General features: G+C 41.1%; 1 long non-coding RNA gene across 1 annotated transcript; it reads right to left on the bottom strand.

The window, feature by feature from the left end:
• Positions 1–772: 772 nt before the first annotated feature.
• On the bottom strand, positions 773–24,571 carry LOC116364145 (uncharacterized). The gene is made up of 3 exons (XR_004207923.1): positions 24,329–24,571; positions 23,234–23,301; positions 773–1,917 (listed from the first exon to the last, which is right to left on the bottom strand). It is a non-coding gene; the product is annotated as an uncharacterized LOC116364145 (long non-coding RNA).
• Positions 24,572–24,835: the final 264 nt, after the last annotated feature.

The raw sequence follows: 24,835 nt of genomic DNA, 5'->3' as shown, positions 1-24,835 counted from the left end.
TTAGCTGGTTGGGGTGTGGCTGGTGACGCTGTGGTCTGGGTGTAGGTCCTCTTGGTATGGGTTCTCTCGGTGCAGGTCCTTCAGGGCGGGGTCTTGCAGGTCTGGGAGGGTGTCTCGCTGGTCTGGGCTGGTTGTCCGTTGCTCAGTTGCTCCTGTGTGAGGTTCTGGGGCTATGGTTGAGGGTGACTTCCTTCAGGGTCCTGGCAAAAGTTGGGATTGCTGCCTTGTAGAGGTGGACCTGGTCATTAAGGCTTATCAAGTCTAGGGTGGAGTGGTGGGCCAGGTAGACATTAGGTTTTGAGGCGCAGTCTTGCAAAATGCTTGCATTCGCCCGCTCTATGGTGGCAGGGTGAAAGTATTTTTGTAGTAGTGGGGTGGAGATAACCACTTGTGTGTTGGGGAAAGTGGAAGAAGCTTTTTCAATCACTCCCTTGAGTGCTCTGGCTGCCCTTTCCTGCTGGGCTCTCAGGTCATTTGTGCCTGTGTGAATTATGATGTGGCTGGGGGAACCTAGTCTCTCGCTCTCTCATCTCCCTACCTTTTCTCTCTCTTTCTCTCTCTCCCTCTCTTTTCTCCCTATCTGTGTATGCATCTCTCTCTCCCTTTCTCACTCTCTCTCTCCCTTCAGACAGATAGACAACATGTTCTATGAAACTACCATAGATGAGAAGTTAAGACACTCTGACAGCAGTAATTAATACATGTCAACATTTACTGTTTGGATAGAAGCTGTTTGGATAGAGAAGTCAACTGGTTGGCAAAACCGGCGAGGAACAATGTATTATTTGTTTAATCTAACATTTAATTATCCAGGTGAGACAAATCATTGTTTACAATGGCGACCTGACAAGTGGCAAGTGCTGCAATGTACTGTCATATTGTCACATTTGATACGACGAGAAGGTAAACATGTCTCAATTATACAGGCTTATTATATGTTGTTGAAATAGTGGCATATTGAAGTGCCCTCAGAAATCTTCAACGGACCTGTTCAGCATTCTTCAAGTTTCAATAAAAGCATAATATAGTGAATTAGAAAATAGAAGTACATGTATCATGTTCAATAAGTACATCAGCAGCTCAGTGTGATGTCATAGATGTTTTAAACAGAAAGGCAGTGCGTTAGACATGTGCAGTAGAATAAAAGTCATTCTGTTGGAATCCCATTGGGTGAACTGGAGTGGATGACTGTCATGTCTTATTCCAGAAGAAATGTGAGACTGTCCCATGTACGTTATGGAGGCAAGGGGTGTTGGTGGTTAAAGTGGACTGTCCCATGTACGTTATGGAGGCAAGGGGTGTTGGTGGTTAAAGTGGACTGTCCCATGTACGTTATGGAGGCAAGGGGTGTTGGTGGTTAAAGTGGACTGTCCCATGTACGTTATGGAGGCAAGGGGTGTTGGTGGTTAAAGTGGACTGTCCCATGTACGTTATGGAGGCAAGGGGTGTTGGTGGTTAAAGTGGACTGTCCCATGTACGTTATGGAGGCAAGGGGTGTTGGTGGTTAAAGTGGACTGTCCCATGTACGTTATGGAGGCAAGGGGTGTTGGTGGTTAAAGTGGACTGTAACTTTCCATGGGGGATGTGATGAAACGTGGACTGTCCCATTATGTACCTGTCCAGAAGGGACTGAGGAAACGTGATGTGTCCCATTATGTACCTGTCCAGAAGGGGCTGAGGAAACGTGAAGTGTCCCATTATGTACCTGTCCAGAAGGGACTGAGGAAACGTAAAGTGTCCCATTATATACCTGTCCAGAAGAACACTGGACAACACTTCTCACATTAGTCTAAAGGTCTGTATTCTGATATTAATAAATTATATTGATGATAGCCAGATCCAACATGGAACTTCCACTGCTGCTGCTGATACAGGATCCAGTCCAGAGAACATCCAGTAGCCATCTTCTCTCCATCCCTGAAAACACAACAAGAGGAGCAGATGACTGAGTGTCCATACATCCCTGAAGATGTCCTAAAATAGACAGGGTACGCACTTCATTCCAAACAGTGACCCATTCAAATACTCAGTTAAGTCTGACACAGATAAAAAAGTCCTGCACCTTCAAAGCTCTTTCAATGAAGACTCTTTCAATGAAGACTCTTTCAATGAAGACTCTTTCAATGAAGACTCTTTCAATGAAGACTCTTTCAATGAAGACTCTTTCAATGAAGACTCTTCAATGAAGACTCTTTCAATGAAGACTCTTTCAATGAAGACTCTTTCAATGAAGACTCTTTCAATGAAGACTCTTTCAATGAAGACTCTTTCAATGAAGACTCTTTCAATGAAGACTCTTCAATGAAGACTCTTTCAATGAAGACTCTTTCAATGAAGACTCTTTCAATGAAGACTCTTTCAATGAAGACTCTTTCAATGAAGACTCTTTCAATGAAGACTCTTTCAATGAAGACTCTCCATGCATTTTAGACCAGAAGTAGGTTTAATATTGTTCTGGGAAACAGGCACTCAAAATACGTCTTCCTTGCCTAAAACCCCCCCCTTAAATGATCGAACCAACAAACCCCCCACAAAATGGAATAAATCTAAACCAGAATATTCTGGAATCAGAGGATAGGCTTTGTTAATAAATCAAGACATCAGAAATGTTGATGGCTCTAGCAGAGCAGATTGAGTTGCCAACAGGCGCTTTCCATCCAGTGGGCCTTTACTCAATGTGACGTTGTGGATGAATCTGGATGGATCTGAATTATCCCAATGATTATATTACCACTGTTGAGGAGATCAAGGTTAAAGCAATGGAGCAGTGGAGTTCTGCTTCCAGCAATGAGGATCACATTGAGCCAGCCTACAGTGTATACAGCTGGACGACAGTACTGAAGGACAGTCCTAGGTTCAAATAGTATGTTGTTTTCTTTCAAATGAGCTTTCCCTTCACAATGGAACCGATGGGATAGTCCCACATCTAGAAACCCTGCCCATCTGGCACTACGGGCAGGCCCAAGCCAACACTCATATCGTCAAATAGTATTGGTTTTGAACAAAAAGCAACACTATTTGAACCCATGTCTGGAATATAGTACAGTACCAGGCTAGATTAGAGGACCACACATCAATCAACACTCCACCAACCCTCAGCAATTCCCCTTCTAGAACGGCACAGAGCTCAATCAGGGACAGGAGGCCCATCTGATTAAAGGAAACCAGTTGTAACTTGTGTTCAACAAAGTCCCGGTCTACCAGGAACTATGATGGAATATTATCATGTTCTGTAAATGTCACACGTGTGCTCAGAGTTACATTCCATGTGAGGGAAATAATTCATTCCAAAACAGCTGTGTTGTTTCATTAAGCTTTTTGATGTGAGAACAAGAGACTTCTAGCATTCTCACTGTTTTGCTGATTCGTAACCTCAGTGCTTCCAACGCTACTCTAGTTACTATGGGGTCTATCTGAAGCAGCCCGGGGGAGTCCCAGGGTGAGGTAGTGCAGGAAGGTGGCCTGTTTACAAATCAATGCCTTTTAATTAACCTGTGCTGCAAACCTTCCCAACAGCCACCCACACAATGACATCATTGAGATGTTGACTTCCTCTATGCGTTGTCATGGTGATGGTGCAGACTAGGCAGAGAGACTGTCTCATCATATAGAGCCTCAGGGTAGGAAGGACGTGTCAATAGACAGGGAGTGATCTGTCAACACGTCGCTCTTCTTTCTGCTCTGTCTGCCCTGAGCCTGATAATACCTGCAGGGAGTCACATTCCACCACTACCTGTCTGACCTGCCTGCCCTGATTTCTTTCTTTCTCTCTCTCTCTCTCTCTCTCTCTCTCTCTCTCTCTCTCTCTCTCTCTCTCTCTCTCTCTCTCTCTCTCTCTCTCTCTCTCTCTCTCTCTCTCTCTCTCTCTCTCTCTCTCTCTCTCTCTCTCTCTCTCTCTCTCTCTCTCTCTCTCTCTCTCTCTCTCTCTCTCTCTCTCTCTCTCTCTCTCTCTCTCTCTCTCCTCTCTCTCTCTCTCTCTCTCTCTCTCTCTCTCTCTCTCTCTCTCTCTCTCTCTCTCTCTCTCACTCTCTCTCTCTCTCTCTCACTCTCTCTCTCTCTCACTCTCTCTCTCACTCTCACTCTCACTCTCTCTCACTCCTACCTGGCATACCTCCCCCTCTAACCCTCCATCCACTGTCCCTGACTCTCTCTCCTCTATCTCCCTTAAACCCCATCCCCCTCTCACTCCTACCTGGCATACCTCTCCCTCTAACCCTCCATCCACTGTCCCTGACTCTCTCTCTCTCTCTCTCTCTCTCTCTCTCTCCATCCCTTACACTCATCCCTCTCTCACTCCTACCTGGCATACCTCCCCCTCTAACCCTCCATCCACGGTCCCTGACTCTCTCTCCTCTATCTCCCTTACCCTCATCCCTCTCTCACTCCTACCTAGCATACCAACCCTCTAACCCTCCATCCACTGTCCCTGACTCTCTCTCCTCCATCTCCCTTACCCTCATCCCTCTCTCACTCCTACCTGGCATACCTCCCCTCTAACCCCCCATCCACTGTCCCTGACTCACTCCTCTCCTCCTCTACCTCTGTGCTGGCCTTCCTCCCTCCTCATCTGTCTCCCTCTGTAGGTTTGGCCATCATGTATGTAATCTCTGTGCTTAGGCTGCATGGCAAATGGCTGAACAAAACACAAAACACAATGCCCAAGGACCAGTCAGTCCTTCCCCCTCTGAGGGGCCAAAATGTATCTCTCTGTTACAGTTTCCAGAGTACTGATGATCTCTGTGGTACCTTGTATCTGTACAGGGTGAACTCTACATGAGTCTATGGGGGTTTATTGTCTATTTCCATTGGGCTCATCCTCCACACAGCCTTTAGATGCTGTGAAACCCTGTGGAGACGGGGCCTGGGTGATCAGGTTACTGTAAACTTGGTATGGTTTGATTGGTCAACGGTGGGGTGGTTGGTTTTGGTTCGAAAAAGATACCCCTTCAGATGTTAGACATGGAACGGAGGTCTGCTGTTCTCTCTCTTATCCTGTATCCAGTCAATTGGTGAACAGTTGCAGGATATTTTCTCATTTCCCAGGTTTCTAGGCCTCTTGCCTAGTAGTCATCTATTCGTTCATTGTTCACATTTGTCTTGTATGTTAACCGTGGGATCTACATGTTTAGAATTATGTTTTGTTAATGTCAGTATTGCCTTATACAGTAATTAAGCTGTATGCCTTGTATGTGAATCCATTCATTTTATAAACTTGCTTTGATATCCACATCTCATGACCATTTCTCGATGTTCGTCAGCTAAACATATAATACTTGATAGCACATGGTTTTGCTGTAGTCAGATGAACATTTTAATAGGCTAAATGCTTAGTCTTATTATGCAATTCCTCAAAATGTTCTTAGGAATTAGTACTTTCCTTAGGAACTTCGTAAATATCTTCTTATGTGGCACTGACATTAGTGACATGCTTGAAACCAACAAATAAGCCAATGTGACAGGGATGATAGGATTTGGTTATTTCGTTATTCTTCACACATTATAGCCATCCGACTAGCTATATCAAAACCAAAAATGGATAACCAAGGAAAGCACAATAGAAACTTCAGTAAATAAGAGCTTGAAGTGATGGAGGAAATAGCAGCCAGGAAAAAGTTGCTGTTGGGGAGACTTGATAACTGCAGGTTCCCTGCTGAGACCAAAAAGAGAGGATGGGCGAGAGTGGACGAGTCTGGCTACTCTGTACTCTACCACAGGGGAGAGTGGCCGAGTCCGGCTACTCTGTCCTCTACCACGAGGAATTCTACTCTGGCTACTCTGTCCTCTACCACGAGGGATTCTACTCTGTCTACTCTGTCCTCTACCACGAGGGATTCTACTCTCACTACTATGTCCTCTACCACAGGGGAGAGTGGCAGAGTCTGTCTCTGCCGTCGGGGGAATGGCAAGGGACAGTGACGGCGTAAAAAACAAGTGGTCCGACATCAAGGTGGCCGCTAAGAAGAAGGGAGCTGAGAGAACATTAATGTGGACCAGCTGGAGGAGAAGGTGTCGTCCATCATAGAGATGTTGGTAGAGGGACTGCGCGACAGGTAAGTTAGGTAGCTACGTTAGCTCGCTAACGTGTAACGACGTTATAGACAACAACATAGCTAACGACGTTACATTAGCAAAGTTAGCCAAGTTCTTCTTTGCAAATTGACAAAATAGCGCTAGCTATTTAACACATTCTAGAATATTGTAATATATATTGTTAATTACTAGCTAGCTAGATAATGTCTGTATAATTTGTTTTCTTGCTGTATTTAAATATATTTAAATATAATAGTAGCCAACTGTGTCTGTGGCGCAAGAAAACGTTCATGTTTACAAAAGTATCCATTCGTCTCAAGACAAGGATTTAGCTGTCCTAAAGTTAAGTACATTTCCAAGAAGAGATCCTAAAACACTATTTTCAAGAATCCCATTTCTTCTTAACTTTCTTAACTTAGGAAAAACCTTAAGAACATTTCCAATAACTGTATTGAGGAATAGCAACTTTGCTTAACTTTCTTCATAAGTCTATAGTTAAGGAAAAAATGGCAGTTAAGAAGATATTTGTTCTTAATGGTTTTGTGAATCCGGCCCCTGTACCTTGAAGCTGAGCCAGTATTGCAGCAGAATCAGCCTGCTAAACCAGGCCTCAACCTGTCTGTGTGTCTGTGGTGCCTGGGCCTGAGGCTGGCCCGTATCTCTCCTTCTATGATTTAGACCATTGATGGCCAACACATCACAGTTGTGAGTACCTGTCTTTCTTGACGTTATGCGTATTTGGCTGTACATGATGGTTGAAGCGCTGCCTACGACTCTCCTTATCAGCTCATCGGTACATCTGCCTGTCTACTGGTACTCTGCCATCCACATCCACATCAACACACAGACAAATACAATGCTCCCCTTCACATCCTCACATAGGGAGGGGGAAGAGAGAGGGAGAGAGAGAAGAGAGGGAGGAGAAAGAGAGAGTGGTGTAGAAAGAAAGAGAGAGAATGAAATAGAGAGAGGTTAGAGAGAGAGAGAGAGAGGGAGAGGACCAGTAGAGAGAAAGGGAGAGAGAGAGAGAGGGAGAGGACCAGTAGAGAGAAAGGGAGAGAGAGAGGAGATAGAGAGACAGAGAAGGGAAGATTCAGACTATGACTCACTCTTATGAGAGAGAGAGTTCTTGTTGAGTCAGGGTCAGATCTGGGTGTCCCACCTCCAGCCTAATAGTGGTGCACTGAGCACCGTCCATTCTGTGATTGTCCCTCTATGTCCCACACACACACCTCTCATTCAGGCTGCCACAGCGCTACACAGCCCAGATATCAACAGTTCCCTTTGAGCTGGGTGATGCATGGCTCTGAGGTGGCCCATCAGAGCATATCTCCATTCATTCAATACACTGAAAGGATCTGAGACTCCGGCCGGTGGGTTTGAAGTGATATCTCTGTTGTGCCTCGGCCTCTGCATTCTTTACCATACAGTCATGACTAGAGTGAGTTACACAGCGTCGAGTGTGTGTGTGTGTGTGTGTGTGTGTGTGTGTGTGTGTGTGTGTGTGTGTGTGTGTGTGTGTGTGTGTGTGTGTGTGTGTGCGCGTGTGTGTGCACTCACGTGTCTGTGGAGGGAGCTCACAGTATTGTGTCGATGTGGATGGTGACACCCACCCGGAATACATATGCCACCCTGCCTGATCACATCTCAAATGGCAGCTACAGTACTCATCCACTGGTCACTGTCCTGTTTGATCTACAGTATGACTGTTAGTAAAGGACTGACTAGATAGAATTCCACTGTGAACACTGATCTACAGTATGACTGTTAGTAAAGGACTGACTAGATAGAATTCCACTGTGAACACTGATCTACAGTATGACTGTTAGTAAAGGACTGACTAGATAGAATTCCACTGTGAACACTGATCTACAGTATGACTTAGTAGAGGACTGACTAGATAGAATTCCACTGTGAACACTGATCTACAGTATGACTTAGTAGAGGACTGACTAGATAATATTCCACTGTGAACACTGATCTACAGTATGACTTAGTAGAGGACTGACTAGATAGAATTCCACTGTGAACACTGATCTACAGTATGACTGTTAGTAAAGGACTGACTAGATAGAATTCCACTGTGAACACTGATCTACAGTATGACTTAGTAGAGGACTGACTAGATAGAATTCCACTGTGAACACTGATCTACAGTATGACTTAGTAGAGGACTGACTAGATAGAATTCCACTGTGAACACTGATCTACAGTATGACTTAGTAGAGGACTGACTAGATAGAATTCCACTGTGAACACTGATCTACAGTATGACTGTTAGTAAAGGACTGACTAGATAGAATTCCACTGTGAACACTGATCTACAGTATGACTGTTAGTAAAGGACTGACTAGATAGAATTCCACTGTGAACACTGATCTACAGTATGACTTAGTAGAGGACTGACTAGATAGAATTCCACTGTGAACACTGATCTATAGTATGACCTAGTAGAAGGCTGACTAGATAGAATTCCACTGTGAACACTGATCTACAGTATGACTGTTAGTAAAGGACTGACTAGATAGAATTCCACTGTGAACACTGATCTACAGTATGACTTAGTAGAGGACTGACTAGATAGAATTCCACTGTGAACACTGATCTACAGTATGACTTAGTAGAGGACTGACTAGATAGAATTCCACTGTGAACACTGATCTACAGTATGACTTAGTAGAGGACTGACTAGATAGAATTCCACTGTGAACACTGATCTACAGTATGACTTTAGTAGAGGACTGACTAGATAGAATTCCACTGTGAACACTGATCTACAGTATGACTGTTAGTAAAGGACTGACTAGATAGAATTCCACTGTGAACACTGATCTACAGTATGACTGTTAGTAAAGGACTGACTAGATAATATTCCACTGTGAACACTGATCTACAGTATGACTTAGTAGAGGACTGACTAGATAGAATTCCACTGTGAACACTGATCTACAGTATGACTGTTAGTAAAGGACTGACTAGATAGAATTCCACTGTGAACACTGATCTACAGTATGACTTAGTAGAGGACTGACTAGATAGAATTCCACTGTGAACACTGATCTACAGTATGACTGTTAGTAAAGGACTGACTAGATAGAATTCCACTGTGAACACTGATCTACAGTATGACTGTTAGTAAAGGACTGACTAGATAGAATTCCACTGTGAACACTGATCTACAGTATGACTTAGTAGAGGACTGACTAGATAGAATTCCACTGTGAACACTGATCTATAGTATGACCTAGTAGAAGGCTGACTAGATAGAATTCCACTGTGAACACTGATCTACAGTATGACTGTTAGTAAAGGACTGACTAGATAGAATTCCACTGTGAACACTGATCTACAGTATGACTTAGTAGAGGACTGACTAGATAGAATTCCACTGTGAACACTGATCTACAGTATGACTTAGTAGAGGACTGACTAGATAGAATTCCACTGTGAACACTGATCTACAGTATGACTTAGTAGAGGACTGACTAGATAGAATTCCACTGTGAACACTGATCTACAGTATGACTTTAGTAGAGGACTGACTAGATAGAATTCCACTGTGAACACTGATCTACAGTATGACTGTTAGTAAAGGACTGACTAGATAGAATTCCACTGTGAACACTGATCTACAGTATGACTGTTAGTAAAGGACTGACTAGATAGAATTCCACTGTGAACACTGATCTACAGTATGACTTAGTAGAGGACTGACTAGATAGAATTCCACTGTGAACACTGATCTACAGTATGACTTAGTAGAGGACTGACTAGATAGAATTCCACTGTGAACACTGATCTACAGTATGACTTAGTAGAGGACTGACTAGATAGAATTCCACTGTGAACACTGATCTACAGTATGACTGTTAGTAAAGGACTGACTAGATAGAATTCCACTGTGAACACTGATCTACAGTATGACTTAGTAGAGGACTGACTAGATAGAATTCCACTGTGAACACTGATCTACAGTATGACTTAGTAGAGGACTGACTAGATAGAATTCCACTGTGAACACTGATCTACAGTATGACTGTTAGTAAAGGACTGACTAGATATAATTCCACTGTGAACACTGATCTACAGTATGAGTTAGTAAAGGACTGACTAGATAGAATTCCACTGTGAACACTGATCTACAGTATGACTTAGTAAAGGACTGACTAGATAGAATTCCACTGTGAACACTGATCTACAGTATGACTGTTAGTAAAGGACTGACTAGATAGAATTCCACTGTGAACACTGATCTACAGTATGACTTTGTAGAGGACTGACTAGATAGAATTCCACTGTGAACACTGATCTACAGTATGACTTAGTAGAGGACTGACTAGATAGAATTCCACTGTGAACACTGATCTACAGTATGACTGTTAGTAAAGGACTGACTAGATAGAATTCCACTGTGAACACTGATCTACAGTATGACTTAGTAGAGGACTGACTAGATAGAATTCCACTGTGAACACTGATCTACAGTATGACTTAGTAGAGGACTGACTAGATAGAATTCCACTGTGAACACTGATCTACAGTATGACTTAGTAGAGGACTGACTAGATAGAATTCCACTGTGAACACTGATCTACAGTATGACTTTAGTAGAGGACTGACTAGATAGAATTCCACTGTGAACACTGATCTACAGTATGACTGTTAGTAAAGGACTGACTAGATAGAATTCCACTGTGAACACTGATCTACAGTATGACTTAGTAGAGGACTGACTAGATAGAATTCCACTGTGAACACTGATCTACAGTATGACTGTTAGTAAAGGACTGACTAGATAGAATTCCACTGTGAACACTGTTCTACAGTATGACTGTTAGTAAAGGACTGACTAGATAGAATTCCACTGTGAACACTGATCTACAGTATGACTGTTAGTAAAGGACTGACTAGATAGAATTCCACTGTGAACACTGATCTACAGTATGACTGTTAGTAAAGGACTGACTAGATAGAATTCCACTGTGAACACTGATCTACAGTATGACTTAGTAGAGGACTGACTAGATAGAATTCCACTGTGAACACTGATCTACAGTATGACTTAGTAGAGGACTGACTAGATAATATTCCACTGTGAACACTGATCTACAGTATGACTGTTAGTAAAGGACTGACTAGATAGAATTCCACTGTGAACACTGATCTACAGTATGACTTAGTAGAGGACTGACTAGATAGAATTCCACTGTGAACACTGATCTACAGTATGACTTAGTAGAGGACTGACTAGATAGAATTCCACTGTGAACACTGATCTACAGTATGACTTAGTAGAGGACTGACTAGATAGAATTCCACTGTGAACACTGATCTACAGTATGACTTAGTAGAGGACTGACTAGATAGAATTCCACTGTGAACACTGATCTACAGTATGACTGTTAGTAAAGGACTGACTAGATAGAATTCCACTGTGAACACTGATCTACAGTATGACTTAGTAGAGGACTGACTAGATAGAATTCCACTGTGAACACTGATCTACAGTATGACTTAGTAGAGGACTGACTAGATAGAATTCCACTGTGAACACTGATCTACAGTATGACTGTTAGTAAAGGACTGACTAGATATAATTCCACTGTGAACACTGATCTACAGTATGAGTTAGTAAAGGACTGACTAGATAGAATTCCACTGTGAACACTGATCTACAGTATGACTTAGTAAAGGACTGACTAGATAGAATTCCACTGTGAACACTGATCTACAGTATGACTGTTAGTAAAGGACTGACTAGATAGAATTCCACTGTGAACACTGATCTACAGTATGACTGTTAGTAAAGGACTGACTAGATAGAATTCCACTGTGAACACTGATCTACAGTATGACTTAGTAGAGGACTGACTAGATAGAATTCCACTGTGAACACTGATCTACAGTATGACTGTTAGTAAAGGACTGACTAGATAGAATTCCACTGTGAACACTGATCTACAGTATGACTGTTAGTAAAGGACTGACTAGATAGAATTCCACTGTGAACACTGATCTACAGTATGACTTAGTAGAGGACTGACTAGATATAATTCCACTGTGAACACTGATCTACAGTATGACTTAGTAGAGGACTGACTAGATAGAATTCCACTGTGAACACTGATCTACAGTATGACTTAGTAAAGGACTGACTAGATAGAATTCCACTGTGAACACTGATCTACAGTATGACTTAGTAGAGGACTGACTAGATAGAATTCCACTGTGAACACTGATCTACAGTATGACTTAGTAGAGGACTGACTAGATAGAATTCCACTGTGAACACTGGTCTACAGTATGACTTAGTAGAGGACTGACTAGATAGAATTCCACTGTGAACACTGATCTACAGTATGACTTTAGTAGAGGACTGACTAGATAGAATTCCACTGTGAACACTGATCTACAGTATGACTGTTAGTAAAGGACTGACTAGATAGAATTCCACTGTGAACACTGATCTACAGTATGACTTAGTAGAGGACTGACTAGATAGAATTCCACTGTGAACACTGATCTACAGTATGACTGTTAGTAAAGGACTGACTAGATAGAATTCCACTGTGAACACTGATCTACAGTATGACTGTTAGTAAAGGACTGACTAGATAGAATTCAACTGTGAACACTGATCTACAGTATGACTTAGTAGAGGACTGACTAGATAGAATTCCACTGTGAACACTGATCTACAGTATGACTTTAGTAGAGGACTGACTAGATAGAATTCCACTGTGAACACTGATCTACAGTATGACTTAGTAAAGGACTGACTAGATAGAATTCCACTGTGAACACTGATCTACAGTATGACTTAGTAGAGGACTGACTAGATAGAATTCCACTGTGAACACTGATCTACAGTATGACTGTTAGTAAAGGACTGACTAGATAGAATTCCACTGTGAACACTGATCTACAGTATGACTTAGTAAAGGACTGACTAGATAGAATTCCACTGTGAACACTGATCTACAGTATGACTGTTAGTAAAGGACTGACTAGATAGAATTCCACTGTGAACACAGATCTACAGTATGACTGTTAGTAAAGGACTGACTAGATAGAATTCCACTGTGAACACTGATCTACAGTATGGCTGTTAGTAAAGGACTGACTAGATAGAATTCCACTGTGAACACTGATCTACAGTATGACTTAGTAGAGGACTGACTAGATAGAATTCCACTGTGAACACTGATCTACAGTATGACTGTTAGTAAAGGACTGACTAGATAGAATTCCACTGTGAACACTGATCTACAGTATGACTTAGTAGAGGACTGACTAGATAGAATTCCACTGTGAACACTGATCTACAGTATGACTTAGTAGAGGACTGACTAGATAGAATTCCACTGTGAACACTGATCTACAGTATGACTTAGTAGAGGACTGACTAGATAGAATTCCACTGTGAACACTGATCTACAGTATGACTTAGTAGAGGACTGACTAGATAGAATTCCACTGTGAACACTGATCTACAGTATGACTGTTAGTAAAGGACTGACTAGATAGAATTCCACTGTGAACACTGATCTACAGTATGACTTAGTAGAGGACTGACTAGATAGAATTCCACTGTGAACACTGATCTACAGTATGACTTAGTAGAGGACTGACTAGATAGAATTCCACTGTGAACACTGATCTACAGTATGACTGTTAGTAAAGGACTGACTAGATATAATTCCACTGTGAACACTGATCTACAGTATGAGTTAGTAAAGGACTGACTAGATAGAATTCCACTGTGAACACTGATCTACAGTATGACTTAGTAAAGGACTGACTAGATAGAATTCCACTGTGAACACTGATCTACAGTATGACTGTTAGTAAAGGACTGACTAGATAGAATTCCACTGTGAACACTGATCTACAGTATGACTTAGTAAAGGACTGACTAGATAGAATTCCACTGTGAACACTGATCTACAGTATGACTTAGTAGAGGACTGACTAGATAGAATTCCACTGTGAACACTGATCTACAGTATGACTTAGTAGAGGACTGACTAGATAGAATTCCACTGTGAACACTGGTCTACAGTATGACTTAGTAGAGGACTGACTAGATAGAATTCCACTGTGAACACTGATCTACAGTATGACTTTAGTAGAGGACTGACTAGATAGAATTCCACTGTGAACACTGATCTACAGTATGACTGTTAGTAAAGGACTGACTAGATAGAATTCCACTGTGAACACTGATCTACAGTATGACTTAGTAGAGGACTGACTAGATAGAATTCCACTGTGAACACTGATCTACAGTATGACTGTTAGTAAAGGACTGACTAGATAGAATTCCACTGTGAACACTGATCTACAGTATGACTGTTAGTAAAGGACTGACTAGATAGAATTCAACTGTGAACACTGATCTACAGTATGACTTAGTAGAGGACTGACTAGATAGAATTCCACTGTGAACACTGATCTACAGTATGACTTTAGTAGAGGACTGACTAGATAGAATTCCACTGTGAACACTGATCTACAGTATGACTGTTAGTAAAGGACTGACTATATAGAATTCCACTGTGAACACTGATCTACAGTATGACTTAGTAGAGGACTGACTAGATAGAATTCCACTGTGAACACTGATCTACAGTATGACTGTTAGTAAAGGACTGACTAGATAGAATTCCACTGTGAACACTGATCTACAGTATGACTGTTAGTAAAGGACTGACTAGATAGAATTCCACTGTGAACACTGATCTACAGTATGACTGTTAGTAAAGGACTGACTAGATAGAATTCCACTGTGAACACTGATCTACAGTATGACTTAGTAGAGGACTGACTAGATAGAATTCCACTGTGAACACTGATCTACAGTATGACTTAGTAAAGGACTGACTAGATAGAATTCCACTGTGAACACTGATCTACAGTATGACTTAGTAGAGGACTGACTAGATAGAATTCCACTGTGAACACTGATCTACAGTATGACTGTTAGTAAAGGACTGACTAGATAGAATTCCACTGTGAACACTGATCTACAGTATGACTTAGTAAAGGACTGACTAGATAGAATTCCACTGTGAACACTGATCTACAGTATGACTGTTAGTAAAGGACTGACTAGATAGAATTCCACTGTGAACACAGATCTACAGTATGACTGTTAGTAAAGGACTGACTAGATAGAATTCCACTGTGAACACTGATCTACAGTATGGCTGTTAGTAAAGGACTGACTAGATAGAATTCCACTGTGAACACTGATCTACAGTATGACTTAGTAGAGGACTGACTAGATAGAATTCCACTGTGAACACTGATCTACAGTATGACTGTTAGTAAAGGACTGACTAGATAGAATTCCACTGTGAACACTGATCTACAGTATGACTTAGTAGAGGACTGACTAGATAGAATTCCACTGTGAACACTGATCTACAGTATGACTTAGTAGAGGACTGACTAGATAGAATTCCACTGTGAACACTGATCTACAGTATGACTTAGTAGAGGACTGACTAGATAGAATTCCACTGTGAACACTGATCTACAGTATGACTGTTAGTAAAGGACTGACTAGATAGAATTCCACTGTGAACACTGATCTACAGTATGACTGTTAGTAAAGGACTGACTAGATAGAATTCCACTGTGAACACTGATCTACAGTATGACTTAGTAAAGGACTGACTAGATAGAATTCCACTGTGAACACTGATCTACAGTATGACTTAGTAGAGGACTGACTAGATAGAATTCCACTGTGAACACTGATCTACAGTATGACTTAGTAGAGGACTGACTAGATAGAATTCCACTGTGAACACTGATCTACAGTATGACTTAGTAGAGGACTGACTAGATAGAATTCCACTGTGAACACTGATCTACAGTATGACTTAGTAGAGGACTGACTAGATAGAATTCCACTGTGAACACTGATCTACAGTATGACTGTTAGTAAAGGACTGACTAGATAGAATTCCACTGTGAACACTGATCTACAGTATGACTTAGTAGAGGACTGACTAGATAGAATTCCACTGTGAACACTGATCTACAGTATGACTGTTAGTAAAGGACTGACTAGATAGAATTCCACTGTGAACACTGATCTACAGTATGACTTAGTAAAGGACTGACTAGATAGAATTCCACTGTGAACACTGATCTACAGTATGACTTAGTAGAGGACTGACTAGATAGAATTCCACTGTGAACACTGATCTACAGTATGACTTAGTAGAGGACTGACTAGATAGAATTCCACTGTGAACACTGATCTACAGTATGACTTAGTAGAGGACTGACTAGATAGAATTCCACTGTGAACACTGATCTACAGTATGACTTAGTAGAGGACTGACTAGATAGAATTCCACTGTGAACACTGATCTACAGTATGACTGTTAGTAAAGGACTGACTAGATAGAATTCCACTGTGAACACTGATCTACAGTATGACTTAGTAGAGGACTGACTAGATAGAATTCCACTGTGAACACTGATCTACAGTATGACTGTTAGTAAAGGACTGACTAGATAGAATTCCACTGTGAACACTGATCTACAGTATGACTGTTAGTAAAGGACTGACTAGATAGAATTCCACTGTGAACACTGATCTACAGTATGACTGTTAGTAAAGGACTGACTAGATAGAATTCCACTGTGAACACTGATCTACAGTATGACTGTTAGTAAAGGACTGACTAGATAGAATTCCACTGTGAACACTGATCTACAGTATGACTTAGTAAAGGACTGACTAGATAGAATTCCACTGTGAACACTGATCTACAGTATGACTGTTAGTAAAGGACTGACTAGATAGAATTCCACTGTGAACACTGATCTACAGTATGACTTAGTAGAGGACTGACTAGATAGAATTCCACTGTGAACACTGATCTACAGTATGACTTAGTAGAGGACTGACTAGATAGAATTCCACTGTGAACACTGATCTACAGTATGACTTAGTAGAGGACTGACTAGATAGAATTCCACTGTGAACACTGATCTACAGTATGACTTAGTAGAGGACTGACTAGATAGAATTCCACTGTGAACACTGATCTACAGTATGACTGTTAGTAAAGGACTGACTAGATAGAATTCCACTGTGAACACTGATCTACAGTATGACTTTTAGTAAAGGACTGACTAGATAGAATTCCACTGTGAACACTGATCTACAGTATGACTGTTAGTAAAGGACTGACTAGATAGAATTCCACTGTGAACACTGATCTACAGTATGACTGTTAGTAAAGGACTGACTAGATAGAATTCCACTGTGAACACTGATCTACAGTATGACTTAGTAGAGGACTGACTAGATAGAATTCCACTGTGAACACTGATCTACAGTATGACTGTTAGTAAAGGACTGACTAGATAGAATTCCACTGTGAACACTGATCTACAGTATGACTTAGTAAAGGACTGACTAGATAGAATTCCACTGTGAACACTGATCTACAGTATGACTGTTAGTAAAGGACTGACTAGATAGAATTCCACTGTGAACACTGATCTACAGTATGACTGTTAGTAAAGGACTGACTAGATAGAATTCCACTGTGAACACTGATCTACAGTATGACTTAGTAAAGGACTGACTAGATAGAATTCCACTGTGAACACTGATCTACAGTATGACTTAGTAAAGGACTGACTAGATAGAATTCCACTGTGAACACTGATCTACAGTATGACTGTTAGTAAAGGACTGACTAGATAGAATTCCACTGTGAACACTGATCTACAGTATGACTGTTAGTAAAGGACTGACTAGATAGAATTCCACTGTGAACACTGATCTACAGTATGACTGTTAGTAAAGGACTGACTAGATAGAATTCCACTGTGAACACTGATCTACAGTATGACTTAGTAGAGGACTGACTAGATAGAATTCCACTGTGAACACTGATCTACAGTATGACTGTTAGTAAAGGACTGACTAGATAGAATTCCACTGTGAACACTGATCTACAGTATGACTTAGTAAAGGACTGACTAGATAGAATTCCACTGTGAACACTGATCTACAGTATGACTGTTAGTAAAGGACTGACTAGATAGAATTCCACTGTGAACACTGATCTACAGTATGACTTAGTAGAGGACTGACTAGATAGAATTCCACTGTGAACACTGATCTACAGTATGACTTAGTAGAGGACTGACTAGATAGAATTCCACTGTGAACACTGATCTACAGTATGACTGTTAGTAAAGGACTGACTAGATAGAATTCCACTGTGAACACTGATCTACAGTATGACTGTTAGTAAAGGACTGACTAGATAGAATTCCACTGTGAACACTGATCTACAGTATGACTGTTAGTAAAGGACTGACTAGATAGAATTCCACTGTGAACACTGATCTACAGTATGACTTAGTAGAGGACTGACTAGATAGAATTCCACTGTGAACACTGATCTACAGTATGACTGTTAGTAAAGGACTGACTAGATAGAATTCCACTGTGAACACTGATCTACAGTATGACTGTTAGTAAAGTACTGACTAGATAGAATTCCACTGTGAACACTGATCTACAGTATGACTTAGTAGAGGACTGACTAGATAGAATTCCACTGTGAACACTGATCTACAGTATGACTTAGTAGAGGACTGACTAGATAGAATTCCACTGTGAACACTGATCTACAGTATGACTTAGTAAAGGACTGACTAGATAGAATTCCACTGTGAACACTGATCTACAGTATGACTTAGTAGAGGACTGACTAGATAGAATTCCACTGTGAACACTGATCTACAGTATGACTTAGTAGAGGACTGACTAGATAGAATTCCACTGTGAACACTGATCTACAGTATGACTTAGTAGAGGACTGACTAGATAGAATTCCACTGTGAACACTGATCTACAGTATGACTTTAGTAGAGGACTGACTAGATAGAATTCCACTGTGAACACTGATCTACAGTATGACTGTTAGTAAAGGACTGACTATATAGAATTCCACTGTGAACACTGATCTACAGTATGACTTAGTAGAGGACTGACTAGATAGAATTCCACTGTGAACACTGATCTACAGTATGACTGTTAGTAAAGGACTGACTAGATAGAATTCCACTGTGAACACTGATCTACAGTATGACTGTTAGTAAAGGACTGACTAGATAGAATTCCACTGTGAACACTGATCTACAGTATGACTGTTAGTAAAGGACTGACTAGATAGAATTCCACTGTGAACACTGATCTACAGTATGACTTAGTAGAGGACTGACTAGATAGAATTCCACTGTGAACACTGATCTACAGTATGACTTAGTAAAGGACTGACTAGATAGAATTCCACTGTGAACACTGATCTACAGTATGACTTAGTAGAGGACTGACTAGATAGAATTCCACTGTGAACACTGATCTACAGTATGACTGTTAGTAAAGGACTGACTAGATAGAATTCCACTGTGAACACTGATCTACAGTATGACTTAGTAAAGGACTGACTAGATAGAATTCCACTGTGAACACTGATCTACAGTATGACTGTTAGTAAAGGACTGACTAGATAGAATTCCACTGTGAACACAGATCTACAGTATGACTGTTAGTAAAGGACTGACTAGATAGATTTCCACTGTGAACACTGATCTACAGTATGGCTGTTAGTAAAGGACTGACTAGATAGAATTCCACTGTGAACACTGATCTACAGTATGACTTAGTAGAGGACTGACTAGATAGAATTCCACTGTGAACACTGATCTACAGTATGACTGTTAGTAAAGGACTGACTAGATAGAATTCCACTGTGAACACTGATCTACAGTATGACTGTTAGTAAAGGACTGACTAGATAGAATTCCACTGTGAACACTGATCTACAGTATGACTTAGTAAAGGACTGACTAGATAGAATTCCACTGTGAACACTGATCTACAGTATGACTTAGTAGAGGACTGACTAGATAGAATTCCACTGTGAACACTGATCTACAGTATGACTTAGTAGAGGACTGACTAGATAGAATTCCACTGTGAACACTGATCTACAGTATGACTTAGTAGAGGACTGACTAGATAGAATTCCACTGTGAACACTGATCTACAGTATGACTTAGTAGAGGACTGACTAGATAGAATTCCACTGTGAACACTGATCTACAGTATGACTGTTAGTAAAGGACTGACTAGATAGAATTCCACTGTGAACACTGATCTACAGTATGACTTAGTAGAGGACTGACTAGATAGAATTCCACTGTGAACACTGATCTACAGTATGACTGTTAGTAAAGGACTGACTAGATAGAATTCCACTGTGAACACTGATCTACAGTATGACTGTTAGTAAAGGACTGACTAGATAGAATTCCACTGTGAACACTGATCTACAGTATGACTGTTAGTAAAGGACTGACTAGATAGAATTCCACTGTGAACACTGATCTACAGTATGACTGTTAGTAAAGGACTGACTAGATCGAATTCCACTGTGAACACTGATCTACAGTATGACTTAGTAAAGGACTGACTAGATAGAATTCCACTGTGAACACTGATCTACAGTATGACTGTTAGTAAAGGACTGACTAGATAGAATTCCACTGTGAACACTGATCTACAGTATGACTTAGTAGAGGACTGACTAGATAGAATTCCACTGTGAACACTGATCTACAGTATGACTTAGTAGAGGACTGACTAGATAGAATTCCACTGTGAACACTGATCTACAGTATGACTTAGTAGAGGACTGACTAGATAGAATTCCACTGTGAACACTGATCTACAGTATGACTTAGTAGAGGACTGACTAGATAGAATTCCACTGTGAACACTGATCTACAGTATGACTGTTAGTAAAGTGACTAGATAGAATTCCACTGTGAACACTGATCTACAGTATGACTTTTAGTAAAGGACTGACTAGATAGAATTCCACTGTGAACACTGATCTACAGTATGACTGTTAGTAAAGGACTGACTAGATAGAATTCCACTGTGAACACTGATCTACAGTATGACTGTTAGTAAAGGACTGACTAGATAGAATTCCACTGTGAACACTGATCTACAGTATGACTTAGTAGAGGACTGACTAGATAGAATTCCACTGTGAACACTGATCTACAGTATGACTGTTAGTAAAGGACTGACTAGATAGAATTCCACTGTGAACACTGATCTACAGTATGACTTAGTAAAGGACTGACTAGATAGAATTCCACTGTGAACACTGATCTACAGTATGACTGTTAGTAAAGGACTGACTAGATAGAATTCCACTGTGAACACTGATCTACAGTATGACTGTTAGTAAAGGACTGACTAGATAGAATTCCACTGTGAACACTGATCTACAGTATGACTTAGTAAAGGACTGACTAGATAGAATTCCACTGTGAACACTGATCTACAGTATGACTTAGTAAAGGACTGACTAGATAGAATTCCACTGTGAACACTGATCTACAGTATGACTGTTAGTAAAGGACTGACTAGATAGAATTCCACTGTGAACACTGATCTACAGTATGACTGTTAGTAAAGGACTGACTAGATAGAATTCCACTGTGAACACTGATCTACAGTATGACTGTTAGTAAAGGACTGACTAGATAGAATTCCACTGTGAACACTGATCTACAGTATGACTTAGTAGAGGACTGACTAGATAGAATTCCACTGTGAACACTGATCTACAGTATGACTGTTAGTAAAGGACTGACTAGATAGAATTCCACTGTGAACACTGATCTACAGTATGACTTAGTAAAGGACTGACTAGATAGAATTCCACTGTGAACACTGATCTACAGTATGACTGTTAGTAAAGGACTGACTAGATAGAATTCCACTGTGAACACTGATCTACAGTATGACTTAGTAGAGGACTGACTAGATAGAATTCCACTGTGAACACTGATCTACAGTATGACTTAGTAGAGGACTGACTAGATAGAATTCCACTGTGAACACTGATCTACAGTATGACTGTTAGTAAAGGACTGACTAGATAGAATTCCACTGTGAACACTGATCTACAGTATGACTGTTAGTAAAGTACTGACTAGATAGAATTCCACTGTGAACACTGATCTACAGTATGACTTAGTAGAGGACTGACTAGATAGAATTCCACTGTGAACACTGATCTACAGTATGACTTAGTAGAGGACTGACTAGATAGAATTCCACTGTGAACACTGATCTACAGTATGACTTAGTAAAGGACTGACTAGATAGAATTCCACTGTGAACACTGATCTACAGTATGACTTAGTAGAGGACTGACTAGATAGAATTCCACTGTGAACACTGATCTACAGTATGACTTAGTAGAGGACTGACTAGATAGAATTCCACTGTGAACACTGATCTACAGTATGACTTAGTAGAGGACTGACTAGATAGAATTCCACTGTGAACACTGATCTACAGTATGACTTAGTAGAGGACTGACTAGATAGAATTCCACTGTGAACACTGATCTACAGTATGACTTAGTAAAGGACTGACTAGATAGAATTCCACTGTGAACACTGATCTACAGTATGACTTAGTAGAGGACTGACTAGATAGAATTCCACTGTGAACACTGATCTACAGTATGACTTAGTAGAGGACTGACTAGATAGAATTCCACTGTGAACACTGATCTACAGTATGACTTAGTAGAGGACTGACTAGATAGAATTCCACTGTGAACACTGATCTACAGTATGACTGTTAGTAAAGGACTGACTAGATAGAATTCCACTGTGAACACTGATCTACAGTATGACTTAGTAGAGGACTGACTAGATAGAATTCCACTGTGAACACTGATCTACAGTATGACTGTTAGTAAAGGACTGACTAGATAGAATTCCACTGTGAACACTGATCTACAGTATGACTGTTAGTAAAGGACTGACTAGATAGAATTCCACTGTGAACACTGATCTACAGTATGACTGTTAGTAAAGGACTGACTAGATAGAATTCCACTGTGAACACTGATCTACAGTATGACTTAGTAGAGGACTGACTAGATAGAATTCCACTGTGATCACTGATCTACAGTATGACTGTTAGTAAAGGACTGACTAGATAGAATTCCACTGTGATCACTGATCTACAGTATGACTGTTAGTAAAGGACTGACTAGATAGAATTCCACTGTGATCACTGGCAATATTTAAATGGATGTGAACTCAGTGTCATTCTTACCTGTTGAATGTCCATCTTCCCAATTCCATCGATGTAGCTTCTGCCTGATGTTAGTTGCTTGGTATCACCTGGAAAACAACAGATATAACAGTAAGTTGGTGGTCCTGTAAAAGCTGTTATAGACTACACACAAGCACACAGTCATGTTAGCAGGCACACAGTCAAGTTAGCAGGCACACAGTCAAGTTAGCAGGCACACAGTCAAGTTAGCAGGCAGAATGTCATGTTAGCAGGCAGAATGTCATGTTAGCAGGCAGAATGTCATGTTAGCAGGCACACAGTCATGTTAGCAGACACAGTCATGTTAGCAGGCACACAGTCAAGTTAGCAGGCACACAGTCAAGTTAGCAGGCACACAGTCATGTTAGCAGGCACACAGTCAAGTTAGCAGGCACACAGTCAAGTTAGCAGGCACACAGTCATGTTAGCAGGCACACAGTCATGTTAGCAGACACAGTCATGTTAGCAGGCACACAGTCATGTTAGCAGGCAGAAAGTCATGTTAGCAGGCAGAAAGTCATGTTAGCAGGCACACAGTCATGTTAGCAGGCAGAAAGTCATGTTAGCAGGCAGAAAGTCATGTTAGCAGGCACACAGTCATGTTAGCAGGCAGAAAGTCATGTTAGCAGGCAGAAAGTCATGTTAGCAGGCACACAGTCATGTCTCTAGGCACACAGTCATGTTAGCAGGCAGAAAGTCATGTTAGCAGGCACACAGTCATGTTAGCAGGCACACAGTCATGTTAGCAGGCACACAGTCATGTCTCTAGGCACACAGTCATGTTTGCAGGCACACAGTAATGTTAGCAGGTTAGCATGTCTCTAGGCACACAGTCATGTTAGCAGGTTAGCATGTCTCTAGGCACACAGTCATGTTAGCAGGTTAGCATGTCTCTAGGCACACAGTCATGTTAGCAGGTTAGCATGTCTCTAGGCACACAGTCATGTTAGCAGGTACACATTCATGTTAGCAGGTTAGCATGTCTCTAGGCACACAGTCATGTTGGTATGGAACACAGTCATGTTAGCAGGTACACAGTCATGTTAGCAGGTTAGCATGTCTCTAGGCACACCATTAGTGAATCAGTGAACACACCCGTAACTGAGGAATTTGCCATTGTATAGATTTTACATTGACGACCATTAAAATGCTCTAGTTTTGTTTGCATCTGTCTCTTTGACTAATTCCATGTGTAAATGCTGTTGACGCCGGGGGAAGGAGAAGGGGGGTCAATAGTTCCTGTAGTTTCTCTGGAACATTCCTCTGATTTCCTCCAAGGTTTTATTCTGTGTGTTTTATGCTGTAACCCTTGTGTTAACATGCCTGGTCATGTGTCTCTGTTTAAACCCCTCCCTGTCTAACTGCCTGTCTGTCTGCCTGACTTGTCTGCCTGACTGACTGACTGCCTGTCTAACTGATGCACTGACTGCCTGCTTTCCCAGCCTGTCTGCCTGCCTGCATATCTGACTGCATGACTGTCTGCCTAACTAACTGGGGCAGCAGGTAGCATAGTGGTTAGAGCGTTGGCCCAGTAACTGAAAGGTTGCTGGATTGAATCCCCGAGCTGACAAGGTAAAAATATGTCACTCTGCCCCTGAACAA

Source organism: Oncorhynchus kisutch, unplaced genomic scaffold, assembly GCF_002021735.2.
Source record: "Oncorhynchus kisutch isolate 150728-3 unplaced genomic scaffold, Okis_V2 scaffold1006, whole genome shotgun sequence".
NCBI classification, from domain to species: Eukaryota; Metazoa; Chordata; class Actinopteri; order Salmoniformes; family Salmonidae; genus Oncorhynchus; species Oncorhynchus kisutch.
Note: the sequence above shows the minus strand (reverse complement) of the source record. Positions and strands in the feature narration are given on the sequence as shown.